The sequence below is a fragment of the Lissotriton helveticus genome, chromosome 12 (genome assembly GCF_964261635.1).
Source record: "Lissotriton helveticus chromosome 12, aLisHel1.1, whole genome shotgun sequence".
Classification (NCBI taxonomy): domain Eukaryota; kingdom Metazoa; phylum Chordata; class Amphibia; order Caudata; family Salamandridae; genus Lissotriton; species Lissotriton helveticus.
The window spans coordinates 84,034,131-84,052,092 of NC_136073.1; the positions used below are offsets into that span (position 1 = coordinate 84,034,131).

At 42.2% G+C, this 17,962-nt stretch overlaps 1 protein-coding gene across 1 annotated transcript in view; it reads left to right on the forward strand.

The window, feature by feature from the left end:
- The window catches only part of LOC144797882 (extracellular calcium-sensing receptor-like), a 328,213-nt gene that overhangs the window by 56,919 nt on the left and 253,332 nt on the right, over window positions 1-17,962 (forward strand). The gene's annotated exons all lie outside the window — the stretch shown is intronic.

The following is a 17,962-nucleotide window of genomic DNA, read 5'->3' on the forward strand; positions in this document are numbered from 1 at the left end:
GAAAGTTTCTGCCGTATCTATCTTTGGAGCACAAGAAGATCACGGTGCAGGCCCTGATAGGGTCACGCTTGGACTATGCTAACATCCTCTACCTTGGCCTTCCTGAATATCTGTTGACCCGTCTGCAGATAGTCCAAAATTCGGCAGCCAGGGCAATCTTTGGTCTTGCCAGAAGAGCCAGGGCGAGCAACCTCCTTGTGACTCTGCACTGGCTGCCGATTCGGAAGCGCATTGCGTTTAAGGCCTTAACTACAGCCTTTAAGGCGCTTCACAATTTCGGCGCTGGTTATTTGCAGAAAAGGGTCAACTTCTATCTACCATCTAGACCCTTGAGGTCGGCTGCCCTGGCCAATGCCATCGTGCCGTCAGAGAGACGTGTGCGGTGTGGAGGCCGCTCTTTCAGCTACCTTGCCCCCCGTCTCTGGAACACTCTGCCCATGACGCTGCGAACGCGCTCCAATTTGTCTGCTTTTAGAAAGGGACTTAAAACCTATCTTTTTGCTCTGTAAGCCGTTTGTGATGTTTGGTGCCGTATGGCTGTTTTTTGTTAGTTGCTGGTGTTTGTGTGAGGATCTATAGTGCCGGGACGCTCTTTGAGCAGCTGAGCGCTTTACAAAACCCCCAGTAACATAACATAACATAACAAAGCTAAAGGGTATTCATCATATGGAATCCCAAGTGAACTAGAACTCGCTTGGGAGAAGATTTCTATTTGCTGATTTAGCTAAAATAATCTGTATCTTTTACTAAGCATTTACCTCTTAACAGCTGTTCAAATATACAGCTATATGTCTGCTGCTATGGATGTATCAATGTTTTATGTTAGTCTCCAAAGTATTTTGATGGCAAGTCCTTAAATGTTACTGTGCCGTACTGATACAGAATAAATTAATGAATACAGCAATTTATAAATATGAATAAATGTAGAGCTGAGTACTGCAAGTTTCCTTCTGGCTAGGAACAAAGCAGAAGGCCTTTTCTTGAGAACTCATGGCCTTCCCAGATGCTGATCTAAAATTCCTAAAAGCCCTTCCCCAGCCAAGGAGTCCAGGAATGTGTACACAGCACCTTGGATCCCACAACTCCTTAACAGTGGCCCCATGATACAACTTTTACACGTACAGGTAATTGTAGTAAGCACTCTGTTTGATGTCCACACTGCCTCTCTTCACCAACCTTAATTATGCTTAGGTGATTATTTGACTCTGCTACTATTGCTTTAGTCCAGTTCCCAGTTCACCTGCCAGCTGGTGGGCTTGAAAGAGGCCTGATTGTCCAGAGAGGAGATCCGTTTCTTTGATCTCCCTCCTGTTTCTGTGTGTCAGAAATTGATCTATAGCTCAACATAACTGAGATTAGTTCCCAAGTGAGATACAGTCATTAGGCTGATTGACATTGCCTAATCTAAACCAGTGAGATAGGCTTACCTACCTTGAGCCAGTCAATGCGCTTGTTGAACTTTGAAACGCGTCCATTTCTTTAGCAGGTTACTAGATTTGCAGGTTCACTGCTATTAATTTAGCTTTATTTGTATCATTTTAGGTGTTTGTGAGCAGTAAGGCACATTCAGTAAGCCCTGCTGTATTGTAGCAATGAAGATCCATTTTGGCAGGAGGACTGCCATTCCTCACTTTTTTAGAGTATTGATTATTGTCAGGTAATAATGGCAACTATTGCATTGTTTGAAAGAATTTCCATCAGGACCACAAATACATGCCCCAATTCGAGAAAGAGATATCAAATAACACTACATCATGATTCACAAACTGTCCACAAGCTAGCCAACTCTCAAATTAATTTTCACTGCATCTTGCCTTTGACATTGTATATTGGTCTGCGGGCCTTGGCTAGGTTTGTGCCACACATACACACATCTCTTTTATCTTTTAACAGTTAAGTAGCTGTGATGTGTTGTGTAACGCTTCGCCCTCCAAAATACTAGAAAATACCGCCCTCCCATGGTGAAGCAATACAAACAACACACTCCCAGGAAAGGGATTTCACATTTATAAAATGAGACACATCAAAAGACTTATCTCAGAATAATGCATGGGGTTTTATTTATGCAACAATCTCTATCAAAAAAGGCTTTCCCAGATGTCAATTTTTTTTTGTTTTGTTTGTTTTGAGAGTTTTATTTAGCGCAAACTAGACCCGAGGATATCAGGTGTCAGAGCACTTTACATGAGAACCAGTTTCATTGCAGATAGACACATTCATTTTTGTTAGGCACGGGGAGATTGACATATATGTAAGATCTAATATACTTATAAGTAGGCAAATGCAACTGTTAAAATATGGAATGAAATATAAGCAGACAATAATATGATGGATGTCCACACCAAGAAATCAGAAAAATATATAAACTAAATATGTCAGATGATTACAATCACTGAAAACTTGCATGTGCACACAGACACTCATACATCACAATGACGATTATAGCCATTGGGGACTTGAATGTGCACACACACACTCTCAAATCACAATGTCAATAATCAAAAATAAAATACATCACCAACTGCAAACTTCATCTTGGCCCACTCCAGACTGGGGGATTCACAACCGGTGTCAAGAGGCTCAGCAAACAGGGAGCTGCTGCACTGTAGACAAGTCCGTCATTCGGGCCAAACAAATTCCAGTTTCTAAGTTAACAAACCCTAGCTTTATAATATCAAAACACACTAGAGGTTTCTGAGAGGCCCTCCTCTGCACCAAGGAAATTTACTGGTGTTAGCCACTTTCCAAGCAAGCATTCCAAAGGCAAAAGAGTTCTCACATTCCTTCTACGCTCTCATGTGTTCTAGCCTTTCTCTTAACAAAGCCTACAAAAGTATCCCGCGGCACTTTCAACAATCTCCAAAGGTACAGCTACAAACAACCTCGAATGTGAACAACCTAAACAACGTCAGTAATCTGGGGGCCTGCCCGAGTGTTTAAAAGCTCAAGCTATCTGACAGAATTCAAGATGGCATGAGGGCATGTCAAAGCCAATAGAAAGAACATCATAATACTTCACAATGGGCAACACAGTGCACATTTGTGCACCACAGCTTATAGAACTGCACACTTCATCTCCCAATATACAACATAATGCACAATTGAGCAACACTGCATATAACACTGCACTCTGATACCAAGAACTACATTCCACACCTCTCTCTCTCTCACACGTTCTGTTCCTGGCAAGGCAGTTCTACTCTGTGAAAGCTCTCTCCCTTCACAGCTACAAGAAGACACAAAAGAAATCTTCAAAGAAAAAAGGCACATGCAGGAAAAATAATGTTGTATTTCAAGCTAGGATAAAGTAAAATACTAAAAGTCAATTCAAATAATCAGGTGGTTTCAATACATAGGAGTGCCTCTAGCACTACAGTGGTGGTTTTGTGGTTTTCAATAAAGGAATGTCCCGATGATTACAATCATCCACTGACTGTGTACCTTACTAAGTGCACAAAGCCTTCAGCCCTGGGTTTACTACTAAATTACATTACTTTCATTGTGAATGTCTATTCATTGTCAAGGTATTCAAATGTTGTGTATAATTATCGTTAAGGTGCTGTGCACCCCAAAATACTGGAGGTGTAGGACATTGGGACCTCTTTAGAAAGTATGATAAATGTTGCTTTGTATGGTGGCTAGCAGAAGAATCAAGTAGGAATAGTGATGTTAAATTTTCATTGTAGATTCAGTACCCAGGGTTAGTGGAGACCCAGAGCATTCTTACTTTCTGCTTACTCGTTGAGCTCTGCAACTGTGTGCCTCAGAGAACAAGCTTGACAGCATCAGTGAAAATGCAGTCACCTAATAGTGATAACAATGAGTTTATGGAGTCATACTCACGTACAGTGCACACCTATATGCTCATGTACATTTGACAAAGTTTGTATAGATAGGACTCAAATGCTATCAGGGCACTGAAATTTGATGCACAACATCAATGTCATTTAAATCAAACTCAGGTGAGAACAACAAATGATCCCTGACAGTAAATTGTCAACTCTTAACTGTGTGATGAAAGTTTGACAAGGTCATCCCAGATTGGATACAGCTGTCACGTTATGCCTATCCACCAATTTCATCCACTTGACTCTCGTCTGTATTTGACATTTCCTCAAGACACTGGAGGATGTTCAGTTCCCTCCTAACTCTAAATGAGACCCTAACTTTCTTGCATTATTGATTATTCTGTGATGGTGTTGTGAGTATTGATTGATTTGGAAACTCAACATAATTGTTTTGCTCACTGAAGTATTGCATTTTTTTTTAAGGCGAAACTGTGCATTGCCAGGTGCAATATTTCCAAATATACTTACAATTTCTTGGCACAGTATAAAATCTGCCTCAAGGGTGTTTATGACATGAATAGGTGAGGGCAAGGTTATCTTTTTTCACCTGCAGAGTACAGCAAAATTCCTTATTGTCATCCTCTGCTAAAGTTGTAAAGCTTCCACATTTTTCTTCTAAACATATTGAGATCATTCTTACACCTGTGTAGATTCCTGCAAAGACAAACATGACCAATCAAGTGTAATTTGTGTTGCTTATTTTTGAGGGGGTGGAGTCACAAAAATGGGCATGTGTCTGTCCCAGTCCTTCCCAGTGCACCATGTACGTACAAGCTTCTGCCACTTGGGGGAGCTGGTGATTTGTTTCCGGAAAGGTATACACATATACATGTAAAGGACTTGTCCGTCTTTTAGCAACAAACAGCCCTCTAGAGAAATAAAAGAGATACAAACGGTTTTTTTTCTGATTTGACACCTCGTCTAAGTACCACTGAGGAATTATCATGTACATATAAAAATTAATATGATTGTTAGAAATCTGGGTCTCTAGTTGGCTGAGGTAGGTACCTTAGACCAAATAGGGACCCTTGCTTGTAGTCAGGGTAAGGGGGATACACGTTTGTCGATAACCCCTGCCCACCCCCTCGGTAGCTTGGCTCGAGCAGACATGCTTATCTTCAAAGGCAATGCGTAAAGTACTTGTACAAACACTCACAGTAATACAGTGATAACACCACAAATGGACTTCACACCGGTTTAGAAAAATAGATTATCTTTACTAAACGGAAACAAGACGTTGGCGGTTTCGGTGGATCAGAAACAGATTCTTCTCCTCTTGCGCGTGTACAGCTCCTGATAGTAGAAACTAGGCCTCACACTCATGATGAACTTGTGGCCTAAGGCTGTCTTGTGTCCCAGAGGCCCCACAATGTCAATGCCCACCCGCTCGAAAGGGGCGCTCACCACTGGTAAGGGTTGGAGGGGAGCCTTACACTTCCCTCCACTTTTGTCACTTGCCTGGCAAGTTTGGCAAACCCTGCAGTGTGTGCTGACAAACTTCTTCATTTGGCACCAAAAGAAGTGGGTGACAAGGTCTTGTCACACCCCAAATGTCCTGCCAGAGGCACATCATGAGCCAGTCCAAGTATGAAGGTCCTGAAATGCTCTGTACCACCTGCACCGGGCTCAGCGACCTTAGGCTCACTATATAGCAATCCATCCTCCCAGTAAATGAGATGACTCTTGGACTCTCCACCTACTGCCGCACACCAATAAGAAAAGGGCATTCCCTCTGCTCATTGCAGACCTCGTCCCTGGAGGACCTCTTTCCTGCCACTAATGGGTCACCTCAGGCAGGTCTCCCAGTTCAGCTACCTGTTCCCCGGTAGGCTCCAGGGCATCCCCCTCGGGTTCTGCCTCCTTCTGGGCTGTGGGAACAGTTGGGGTGGGTTTTCCATGCCCCCTGCTCCTCCTCTTCCTGGCAGGCACCTGGGCCTCTGTTTCAGGCTCCAGGTCAATTTGATTGCTCCTACTGGCTGCTATTGACCGAGTGGTCACACAAACTCACTTAGGCTGACCCAACATCTCCAAATGAGCCTGGCGTTCCACCTCTTTCCACAGGGAATTCTTCAGGTCTTTTCCTAGCAGACAGTCTACAGACATGGCCAGACTAACCACGACCTTCAGGGAACCTGAGACCCCCCACTCAAAGGGTACATTCGCCACCATGCAAGTGCGCATGGAGTTGTCTGCTGCAACTACAGGATGAAGTGCATCAGGAATGACCTGCTTTTCGGACACCCACTAACACCGAACGGATGTCACGCTGGCACCTGTATCACGTAGAACCTCCACCCTCCTACCATTGATGGTCACCCACTGACTGTACTTTTTAGTGTATTCAGGCAGATATGATACCTGGACCATCTCTCAGTCTCCTAGCCAGACCAGGGTCATCACCACTTGCACCTCCCCACCGGAAACTAATTCCTTACCCAACGCTACAATCACAAACCCTAGTGTTGGAGCACCAGTGTGAACTTGGGTTTTCTTGGGGCATCTCGGGGCAATGTGACCTCTCTCACCATAGTGATAACACCTGGTGGGACCCTTAGGGGGATGTCCGCCCTTAGGGGGCTATGACGTCTTAGGCTGGGGGCCTTGGATTCCTTTCCCTCAGAACTATTTTGGGCCCCTTAAGAGAACTCCTTTTGATTACCATTGTCCCCTCCACTCTTCTGCGGGGTACCCTGCCCACCTTTGTCTGTTGTATACACAATCCACTTGTGGACCTTAGTGCTAGTCCTGCAGTCTGCCTCCTTAGCAAGCTCACTGGGATCAGTTAACTTACTATCTAACAAATGCTGGCGTAGCTCCGGAACACACAGACTACTCAAGTGCTCCCAAACGATTAAATGGTACAACCCCTGATAATCAGTAACTTTGCTGCCCGGCATCCAACCTTCCGGTACTCGTGTGTACACTCTCACGCATTCAACCCATGTGTCGGAATCAGTCTTCTTAGAGATCCTGAACTTTACTCCATACTGTTCCGAGGGGAGCCCATAATTGAGGCATAAAGCCTCCTAAATCTTGGCATAAGTGAGGGCTCCCTCCTTCGCTAAAGGTGGTAAAACGGCTGTGCCAGATGGCTCAAAGTGTTTCCACAGGCCCTCCACCCAGTTCTGTTCAGGCACCCCATTCATCCTCAAAGCAATCGCACACGACTCAAACCATGCATGGATATCCTGTCCCTTTTGGAAATTCTGCACTAAATCTTTGGGGATGTACACCTTACACCCTTGCACTGGCTGTGCACTGCCACCATTCAGACTGGACTCCAATTGCTTGGCTTTGATATCCAGCTCTCTCATTCTCAATTCATGAGTCAAGAACAACCTCCGCTCCCTCCTCGGCCTTCTCCTTGAGCCTCATGACCTCCAGCTCATGTTCACGGATCTTTTGGTTCTCTTATCGCTCTTCTCTTGAGAGACTCCTCGCGGAATGGATGCTGGCAGCCCTGTTGGCTACGTATGGCACAGGCAAATCCTCTGGCCCAAATCCATTCCCTTGCCCTTCTACCTCCACAGGTGTATTATCACCGTCTGCAGCACCTTGGGTCTCCCACCAGGCTTTCAAGGCTTTCCGGAGCTCATTCTTCTTCGCGCCCCCTCTCAGGGGACACCCTAGATCTTTGCAGAATTGCTTGAGTTGCTCGACTTTTTACGAATACAGATCTCCGATGCTGAACTCCAATTCGGCTCCTTCACTTGCTGCTCTTTCAGGATTCGACATGGCGAGGACGATTAACAGATCAAAAATAGAACCAAAAACAATATGTGGCTGTGTAGTGGTCCACACTAATCCTAGTGATGTACACCAATCACTGTGGGTCAAGTACAAATACAAGTTTGGATCCCACCACTGCTACCAATGTTAGAAATGGGGGTCTCTAGTTGGCTGAGGTAGGTACCTTAGACCAAATAGGGACCCTTGCTTCTAGTCAAGGTAAGGGGGATACACGCTTGCCGATAGCCCCTGCTCACACCCTCGGTAGATTGGCTTGAGCAGACAGGCTTGTCTTCAAAGGCAATGCGTAAACTACTTGTACCAACACTCACAGTAATACAGTGATAACACCACAAACAGACTTAAAAAACGGTTTAGAAAAATAGATTATCTTTACTAAACGGAAACAGGACCAACACAACAAAAAGTTCCACATATAAGATTACTCGATGAAATGTCTTTAGATAGATCGTTGCAAAGATGAAAAATAAGTTGCAGAAATCAGATAGCACCCACGGGGCTATCTCGGCATCAGGACAAAGCAAGGTCCAAAGTATAACACTGCCTGCGAGGATCGCAGCAGCAGGAGCGGAATCATTCAGACTCCCGAATAACAGTACCTCGGACAAGGATGACGATGACCGTGCACAGTGTCGGCGAAGAACGATGTCGTCTCCAGCGAAGTTGCGACATCGGCGGTTCCGGTGGATCAGAAACAGATTCTTCTCCTCTTGCGCTTACACAGCCCCCAATAGTAGAAAGGCCTCACACTCAGTTTCATGCCCTCCTAACCACTGTAATTTCCAGCAAGGAAGTTCAGGGATGCTGACTGTGAAGTTTTTTTGTGCCTGGGACTTCGGAAACAGGAGACCAGCTCTATTCAGGCTCTTGGAGACTTTTTCCTTCCGAGGGACAAAACACTCAGCAAAATCCGTCTTCAAGTGGGGGGAACCAGCACACAGCAAAGTCCCTTCATCCTCTTCTCAGTGGTAACAGCAAACTGCAGGCCAACCACAGACACACAGCAAGGGCAGTCTTCTCCTGAGCCTATTCAGCTGATCTCCTTCGGCAGGGATTCCTCTCGATCACAAAGGTGTCTATTCAGAAGAGTCTACAATTCAGGGGTTTCGGCTGTAATATTTATACCCCAAAAGTCTTTGTTCTCAAGGTGTGAGGGTTCCTGGACCCAGTACAAACCAGTTTGGGGTGCCTTCTTCTTTTGTGAATGTGGGCCAGGGTCTTCAGACGCACCGCAGGAGGTGGAGCCAGCCCTGTGGAAGGCAGGCACAGCCCTGTTCAGGCCCAGGTGCTACTCCTCCCACCACTCTAAATGTTGATTAGCCTATTCAGACTAGCACTGACTCATTCTGCTGTCCCAGGGATCATGCACACCTCACCAGAACCTGTCACTCACAACCCAGACTGCCAATTCACAAACAGGCAGAGGCACACAGAAAGGTTAAACACGAGAACAGCCACTTTCTAAAAGTGTCATTCTCAAACACAGAATCTAAAAACCATCTGTTCTAAAAAATGCGTTATCAAATTCTGAGTTCAGGGGTACCAGACTCTGATTCTGTACATCGCTCCTATAGGAACATAGGCAGGTAACAATGATACGCAGCCTTCCCCATTCTGTCCTATTGGGCAAGATAGCCCCTCAATAGTGAAAGACACATTTCGGCAGTTTTTCACTACCAGGACATAGCCCCACTCTAGTACATTTCCTGCCTTTTACATACTCTGCACCCTGCCCATGGGGGTACCTCGGGCCTACTATAGGGGTGGCTAATGTGTACGAGAAGGAAGCGGTAAGGTCTGGCAGGTGTGGACACTGACCAGGTCGATGGTGCAGTTAACGGACTGCGCACAGGCACGGCAATGGCCGACCTGAGTTATTGTTTCAGTGCTACTGGTGTTGGTGGCACAATCAGTGCTACGGGCCCACTAGTAGCATTTGAGTGACCAGCCCTGGCACAGGTAGTGCACTTTACTATGGTCCTATGGGTAACACAGATATACCAATCATGGATAACAAATTACAACACAATTTCTCCAGGGAACACTGTCACTTGGCACTGAACAGCAGTGGCAAAGTGCCCGAAGCGTCTAATCCAGCAAACCTTAACCAGCACAGTGTCAAATTAATACAGGAGGAAGAGGCAAAAAGTTAGGGGTAACCACGCCAAAGAGGCCAAGTCTAACAATGATGATCCAAACATTGCACATTTCTAACCCTGGGCGTTGTTCGCGAAGTAATGCTACGCATAGCTATGCAAAGTGCACTTCGCACTAGGCGTAGCGCTACGCGAACTGCGTAGTGCACTGTTCGCAATGATTGCATAGTGCTGGATGCTTGTCTGCACTGTGCAATCATTGAAAACGGCATCTTGCACAGTGTAAGCTGTCGTTTTCTGCTGCTCGAGTAGATTTTTACTCGAGCTGCAGCTTTCCCTGTGCGGACTGGTAGTTTCCTATCGAGAAATGTAAATTATGTTGTGATAATTGGAGTAATTTCAATAATTATGGATTGATCTTGTGATGCAAAAATACCAAAATTACATGAGTAATTAAGAATATTTTGGGGAAAGATCCTACTGCTGGAACACAGGAACTGTAAACTAAGAGACTCCTGTTTGTGTCTTATAGCTTATATTGCTATATTTGTAGTGCAAAATGCATCTGACTCCCATTTTTGATGTATTACATTTCTTACACATTTGCACATAATTACAAGTAATTTTATGGTATTATGAGTAATTACATTAGAAGGATTCATGCCAGTTATGTCCACCCCTAATAATTATGTACAGTTTTTTAAGAGATGTATCAAATCTTTCCTATTTTGGAAAATAAGCTGGGCAATCAAGATCAATATGGAGATGTTGTTCCAGATCTTGTTCCCCTAGCAGAAGGCCCATTTGCCTTGTCTTTTATCTTTTTTATACTTTTTGTTTCCCTGTTTGCTGGTGTGCTGAGAGCAACTGAAAAGGCAAGTTTGTCAGCCAGATAGGGAAGGGTGGTCATGATGGCTTGGTAAATGATGAAGTTGCAGGTTGGCTCAGTAAAGGAAACCAGTGGAGTTCCAGCTCAAAAGGGGTGATGTGATCATATTTTTTCACATTCTCTTGCTTGACCGGCAGCTCTGAAAACTCTTTCTGGGAGGAACAGGTTCTGTTTTTTAAGTAGAGAAAGCTCATACCAATTTTTTAAATGTTCTTAGCAATACATGCTTTGTGGTTAAGAATTGTGCCCAGGGTGAATTCTAGTATCTCGGTGTTGGGTCAAGTTGGGTCTTGAAGCCCATAACACATTTTCTACAGAACTTCAACTGTATCAATGTCATACAGCATTAGTTATCCTCAAGCCTCCACCTAACCGCAGGAAGCTCCAAAATGAAAAGGTAAAAAATGTAAATCTGCGAATTTGGGTACCTGGCATCCTTGGTTTCCCCTGAATTTTGCCTTCAGACCTTCTATTTTTGCTGGCCTTATGATTCTGCTGATCAGTGCTAAAGTGCTTGTGCTCTTTCCCTAAAATGTGGTAACATTGGCTTATCCACAATTGCCATATTTAATTTACTCATAAGTTCCTAGTAAAGTGCACTACTTATGGACAAGGACTGTAAATGAAATGCTGCTATGGGCCTGGAGCACTAGTTGTGCCATCCACTTAAGTAGCTTTTTCAACATGTCTTAGGCCTGGATTCCAGAGCCTATGTGTTCTGTTTTAAAGTTCCATTCTGACCCAGCAATATAAACTCTTGCCAGGCCCAAGCCGGCCTTTTTAATACACATAACTAACCCCTAAGGTAGGCCAAAGACAGCCCAAGAGCATGGTGCAGTGTATTTACAAAGAAAGACATGTACTTTCAAATGTTACATGCTCTTGTTGTGAAAAACTCTTAAAATTCATTTTACACTACTGCACGGTCTATCTATCCCATAGGATAACATTTGGATTGCCTTATTACACTTCATAAGTGTACTTTCCAATTGGAAAGAGATTTGACTCCAAGTTTTGTGTTTCTGGTATCACAATTTAAAAACACATCTCATGGTGAAGTATTTTAAATTGCAATTCCGAAAATGCCACTTTTAGAAAGTTCACATTTCCTCCAAGACAGCTACAGAAAATGGGAGCTTAGGTGTGACCTGATGGGCCATCCTAACAGAATGTGAAGTAGGGTCTGGGCACAGCCTTTCTTACACCTGTATAGGCTGTGTCCTATCCACACACAAAGGGCTGTATATCCTCCAGTAGTGACTCTGCAGTCAAGGCAGGAAGGGAGGGCATTTGTGCACTTCAAAGGCATCTCTTTGAAGTCTCTCCTTTCAAATGGGTATGGGACCTCTGACACCACACTTCAGTATACTTCTGGACCTGTGGATACTCTCCAAATAAGAATGACTGCTGTGCTGCTGAAAGGAGTGCCACTCTGGAAGACTGCTACTCTGAATGAGCTGAAGCCTTGCTCAACTGACCTTCTGTCTGCTGCTGTCTTGCCTGGGGAAAAAGAACTGGACCTGGAACGCATCTTGAACCAAGAAGGCCAGAGTGACTCCAAGGGATAGGCTTCTGACCTCCTGATCTGAGCCTCTGGGACATAACAGGCTCCCCACAGCTCCTGGACCAGTATTCACAAGCTCCTGACCCCCATGAGGTGTCTCTCGGGTCTTGGACCTTGAAAGTGGTCTTTTTGCTATTTGAGTCAAGCTTTTGGGATATTTGGGAATGTCAATTGGCCTGTTCACTCCAGAACCTTGTCGCTCAAAACGAAATCCAGCACAAGCAGCTGCAGGTTTGTCTCTTTGCACAGCAAATATCGCCGATCATGACTGCGAGGCTCCAACCTATCTGTCTAAAACATCTGGCTCTTTCTGCCCCGCTGAACATTGCCAGCAATGATCTCCTTGCTCCAGGTGAACTTTTTCCCTGTGAGCCGGACTCTTGGCAAAAAACTTGAAAAGGTAAAACTTCAGCTGAACTATTCTGGGACTGTATCCGACCCATGTGCTATAGTGGTCAGCCTGAAATGTTGGATTCGACCCGTTCCAGCATGACCAGATATCGCCGGTTGCTGCGTTATGCTTTTTCTTAGGACAAAATGCATGTAAAGATGCGAGGGTGCATGTATTTTAAGAAAATATCTTTAAATGCTCACTCTGCCCCGTTGTGCAATTTGGCTGAACCCAACCGATTTTTTATGTAATTCCACATAATTCTGCGTATTTGCAATCATAACTCCACTTCAACTGTGCTTTTTTCCTACATAATTTTGAGATCAGTAGAGTAACTCACACAAGGAGTACAAATTGCTGGCCATTTTTTCGTCATTACCCTTAAGAAGCATACTTATTTATCTTGTTTTACCTATGACTAACACAATTCAATTCAGTAGTTTAATAAAGATTTGGAACTCCTAGGAGGTCCACATAAAAGTACATGCATATTATTACAAGTCAAAAAACATAAAAGAGCTCATTCCACGAACCATCATAAAATTATCAGCCGTAACACATAGCCATTTCAACAGAAAATAGCATTTAGAATTAGCAGCATAAGGAATGAAATAACAAAGCATATCCTAGAATGTGCACAGAACGTTGAGTAGCGCAAGTTCATATACAAAATAAAGTCCAAAGTTCAGTTTCAGCTAAGAGAACAATTTAGAATGAACAGCAAGAAGAAGGGAATAACAGAGCATCTCCTAAAATGTGCAAAGGGTAGTATGTATCAGCCAGTTCATATGCAAAACAGAGTCCAAAGTTCAATTTCGGCTAAAAAGTTCAATTTGGACTTAACAGCAAGAGAAAGGAATACCTAAGCATATCCAAACCTGTACAAAAAGCAATTCAGTAGCAGCCAGGTGATGTGTAAAATACATCCAAAATCCCACTTCAATTGAGTTTTGAAATTAACAACAAGAACATAGGGGGGAGTCAAATGCAACATATCCCTATTGTGCAAAATAGCAGTAAATAGCTGCCAATCAGTGTGCAAAATACAATTTAAGAAAGGACAAGATACTAATAATTCATAAGAAGATGACAAACGAGGTGGTTAGCTACCCAATTAAAAGAATATGTAAATATTTAAAATATATACATACACTCCTTAAAATAATTTAAAAGTTTTACACACGCTGCTTCATTTTTTGGACAAAAGAGATATTCTTGGGCTGATGCTACATTTTTACCACAGTTTTGTAAAAACATCAGCCAAAGCCAACGATGACGACTCAAAGTCAATACTGGACAGACAAACAAAACATGGTCCAGGGTCTGAATGCTCATTTTACACAAGTTACAAGTTTTTACACTATTCTAATTCTGGGACCAGCTTGCTGTTAAGTCGTTTAGAGGTAGGAGATTCATGCAACTTAAAATAAGCAAACGTCGAATTCCGTGTTCTAAATTCCAAAATGGGTATTTTTTTACAATTTGTGGTGAGCTTGTCCTGGCTATTAGCTTTAATCTTTCTTTCGATTTGCAAAATGTTATATCTCTATTAAAGCAAATTTTAGGAGAGGTTTTAAATCCTAATGGTTGGAGTGTGAACACTGATTCTTCTTGTATACCTAAGATTTTTAGTGCCAAGGAAAAAGCATGGTAAAAAAAGTAATTACCTTCCTTAACAACAAAGATTTCATGACACATGAAACCTCTTAGTGAATCTGGCTCGCTATTTTGTAGCTGATATCCCCAGCGTAGAACCCTGGATAAACCTTGGATATAGGAGCTTATCAAGTGAATTGCAGTCTAAAGCTTCTGTTGGAACTCATGTGTTAAAATTACATATTTTACATAGTATTTGACCTTCAATCCTAAATAAAAAAACTCCAGTTCTTAACAGGGATTGATTCAATCGCATAGAGCAGGGTTGGAGGAGTCTTTGCCTTAAAAGCCATCAATAGATGTAAAAAGTGTCTTCTGCCTATAGCATTAAAAAAATATGCAAACCATTGGCTTGGGATGTAGCTTTACAAGTGCTATGTTCAATATGAGGTTTGTTATTTGAAGTACCTGTTAAAAGATTCCCTAAATAAAGATATGAGTGTACCTCCTCCAGCTTTTAAGGACCAAGTTGCCACAAAATGTTACATGTTTTTCTACTTTTAAAACTTTTTATAATGAAGATTTTACTTTTAGAGACATTTATTTTCAAAAAGTAGTCCACTGTATATTTCTGTAGTGATTCCAGCTATCTATTCAAACCAATAGGGGTTAGGTCCATTACTACTATATCATCTGCATATAAAAGACATGCAAAAGGCCGGGTACTTCTCTTTGGTGCATCTCCATCAGTTTGAGCGAGGCAATCGGGTAAATCTGCTATATAAAGAGAAAATAGCAATGGTGCTAACAAGCAGTCTTGTTTCAAACCATTTTCTGTAAGGATTACATCTGATAAACCTTGATTTCCACCCATTAGTATCTGGCACCAAGTTTGCGAGTGTAGTGCAATAATTATGAATAGCAGGGGTGAAGGCAAACCCATTTTTTGCAATTTTCTCCATAATAGAGGTCAATCTACCTTATCGAAGGCTGTTGAAAAGTCTATGAAAGCCATGTATACATTTGAGTTATGAGAAATGTGTATTTCTCCTCAATTCATTTCAACATAGAGATATTATCTAGAATGGAATGATTTTTTCTAAAACCTGCTTGTTCTATGCAGAGGACTTTCTTCTCTGTCACCTATTCTGTGAGGTGATCGAGGATACTATGTGCAAATATTTTCCCCACCGCATTCAGTAAGGCTATTTGCGATAATTACCTGGGTGTGTTCTAGGGTCCTTTTTGTGCAGAGGGATTAAAATGCTTCCTGACCAAGACAGGGGTGTAGCAACGATTAAATAGTGGAGCAAGATAGGTAGCCCACAAAAGTGGCTCCTTTTTAATTACCGTCATTGGAATTTCATCAGGGCCCATTGCTCCTGAAGATATAATTTTTTTAATAGCTCCGGCCACTTCATTGATTGAATGTACATAATTTAGTACAGAAGTATTAGACTGATCGGGTGCCGCAATATTTAATCTGAAGGAATTAAAATTTGCAGAGTACAATTCTAACAAATGAAGTTTCCATTCCTATTTTTTAATGAGTATCGGGAGAGATTTCACTCTAGTGCCACAGCAGTCAGCAAATATTTCCCAATACCTTTTGGAATTAGTTTTAGAGGCTGCGTCTTTTAGCTGTATCCATATACCATCTTCCTTTATTTGACTTAGGAAGTGTTTTTTCCTCTGTCTTTTCTTCTTTAGTAGGTTTAATAAATTACTTCACTCACACGAAAAATTCAGGAACTGGGCCCTCACTCATTTATTTATTTCCCTGTTTATAGTACCAAATGGGTTAAAATATAATCTCCGTTTAACAAGAGCATGTGTTAATTTGCAAGATTTAGCCAGGAGACCTATATTATGGAAAAAGGCTACAAGTAAATCTGGTCGGATAAAGTCACACTCGACTGTTCTTAAGTGCTGCTGATCTCTTATAAGTGTTGATAAGTGCACATTTAATTTAGCAGTCGTTTGAGTGTTCCAGTGAATTCTGCCATTTGTTACATTGAACCCTACTGTGTCACCTTTGAAGTTCCAGGGGCCTACCTTAGCACAAGTGAAATCAAATGTAAAACAAATCAGCATATGGTCACTGAAAACATTTCCCAGGACTTCCATATTTGTAAGTTTACTGAAAAAATCTGCAGAAACAAATAATCTATAATAGATCTCCCAGTGGGCGCCTTATAAGTGTAGTTTGCTGGAATATCTTTTTCTAGCCTCCCATTAGCAATTATGAGATCTAAACTTCTCAAACCTTCAAGTAATAAAACTTCTCTTTTATCTGTCCTGATGTTATTCGGAATTTGGGTAATGGGAACATTTAGGGCTTTGTTTTTTTCGGTGTTAGAAAATACCCTTATACTATGAGATGAGACTTAGGAGTTCAAATCTCCAACTAGTAATAAGGACCTGCTGTCTTCAATTTCCAGGGTAGAGGAGATAAAAAGGAATAGATATTTTAATAGATAGGAATAAGATGCGTCGGATGGAAATTATGCATTTATGATCAACAAGGAGTCCAGGTGAACCTGTCTATCCTTATGATCTAAATTAATCGCCTGAATAGCTTAGAGGCACAACAAATGTCTATATATGACCAACTAAGGCCTGTTCTTAACAAAATAGCAATACCTCCTTTAGCGTAACCTCTATTCACAGGCAGCGCAGGCCGGCTCAGCACAATATAATCTTCAGTGGACCAGTTCTTTGTGATCCAAATCTCTTGTAGACAAATTATAACGCCATTCTGCTCTTTCAAGAATAATTTATTAGTGCTTAAGCCGGCTGCGTACCAAGATATCACATTAATATCCTTGCTAGGAAGAGTTCTCACATTTTAGACCTAAGGGTCTATTTGAAATAACAATGCCTGCAACCCAACTCCATTTCTTATCTTCCTCCTCCAAGGGAAACACATGCTGAGTATTTTTCTCTGTATGGAGGGTAACCCTCCTACCTTCTTTACAGAGGAAATCCTGCAAAATACTCTCTTTCTCCGAAAAAGGTATGCCTTGTGCAGAGGTTTCTAGATCGAAGTTAGACAGCTTATTTTGGGCCACTTTTTTAATGATAGCGCCACTTCTGGTAAAAGAACATCAATGCCACAACAACGTAGTTTATGGCTCTGTGCCATTATCAGATGGGAGATACCTTTGGATGCAGATGTTACTCTTGCACCCCTAAGATTGTTATATTTTTAACCTCAACCAGAGGGATGTCATTACTTTCGATCATCTGTAGGCCCAAAATTTCAGCAAAGCAGCCCAACAAAAAGGTCCCATTAATATATAATTCATGGTCAAAAATAAACGAAAAATCCAGGCTGTAAGGGGCAGCCTGGGAGTTAATACCCAGGTTAGGTACCTCAGAAATATTAATATTGTAATTGTAATTGACATTATTACCTAAAGAGGAAGCAAATAGAGTAGCATTAGGGTTCAACATACTCTAAACAATCGGAGGAATACTTATATCTAATGTCACTGCATCTTTGGTAGATTTAATAGGCAAACTTGGATTCAGAGAGGAGGAACAAGGACCTGATAGATTGTACTCTGTTTGTCCATCTTCTTTCTTCAGAACAATTAAATCCAGCTTTGGTGATTTATTATGGATAAGGTTAGGATCGAAGCGTAACTGTTTTGACCTTTTTTTTGTTTATCCTTCGGCGTATTTCCCTTTTTTCCTTCATCTTTTTCTTACAGGCGTTGTTACTTTTGTTCTTGATAGCGTTTTCCTTAATGGGAGAGCTTCCGACTTTAAGACCTTCCTCTATATGATGCTTTGAGGAATTTACACCAGTTTTGAGGAAGATAG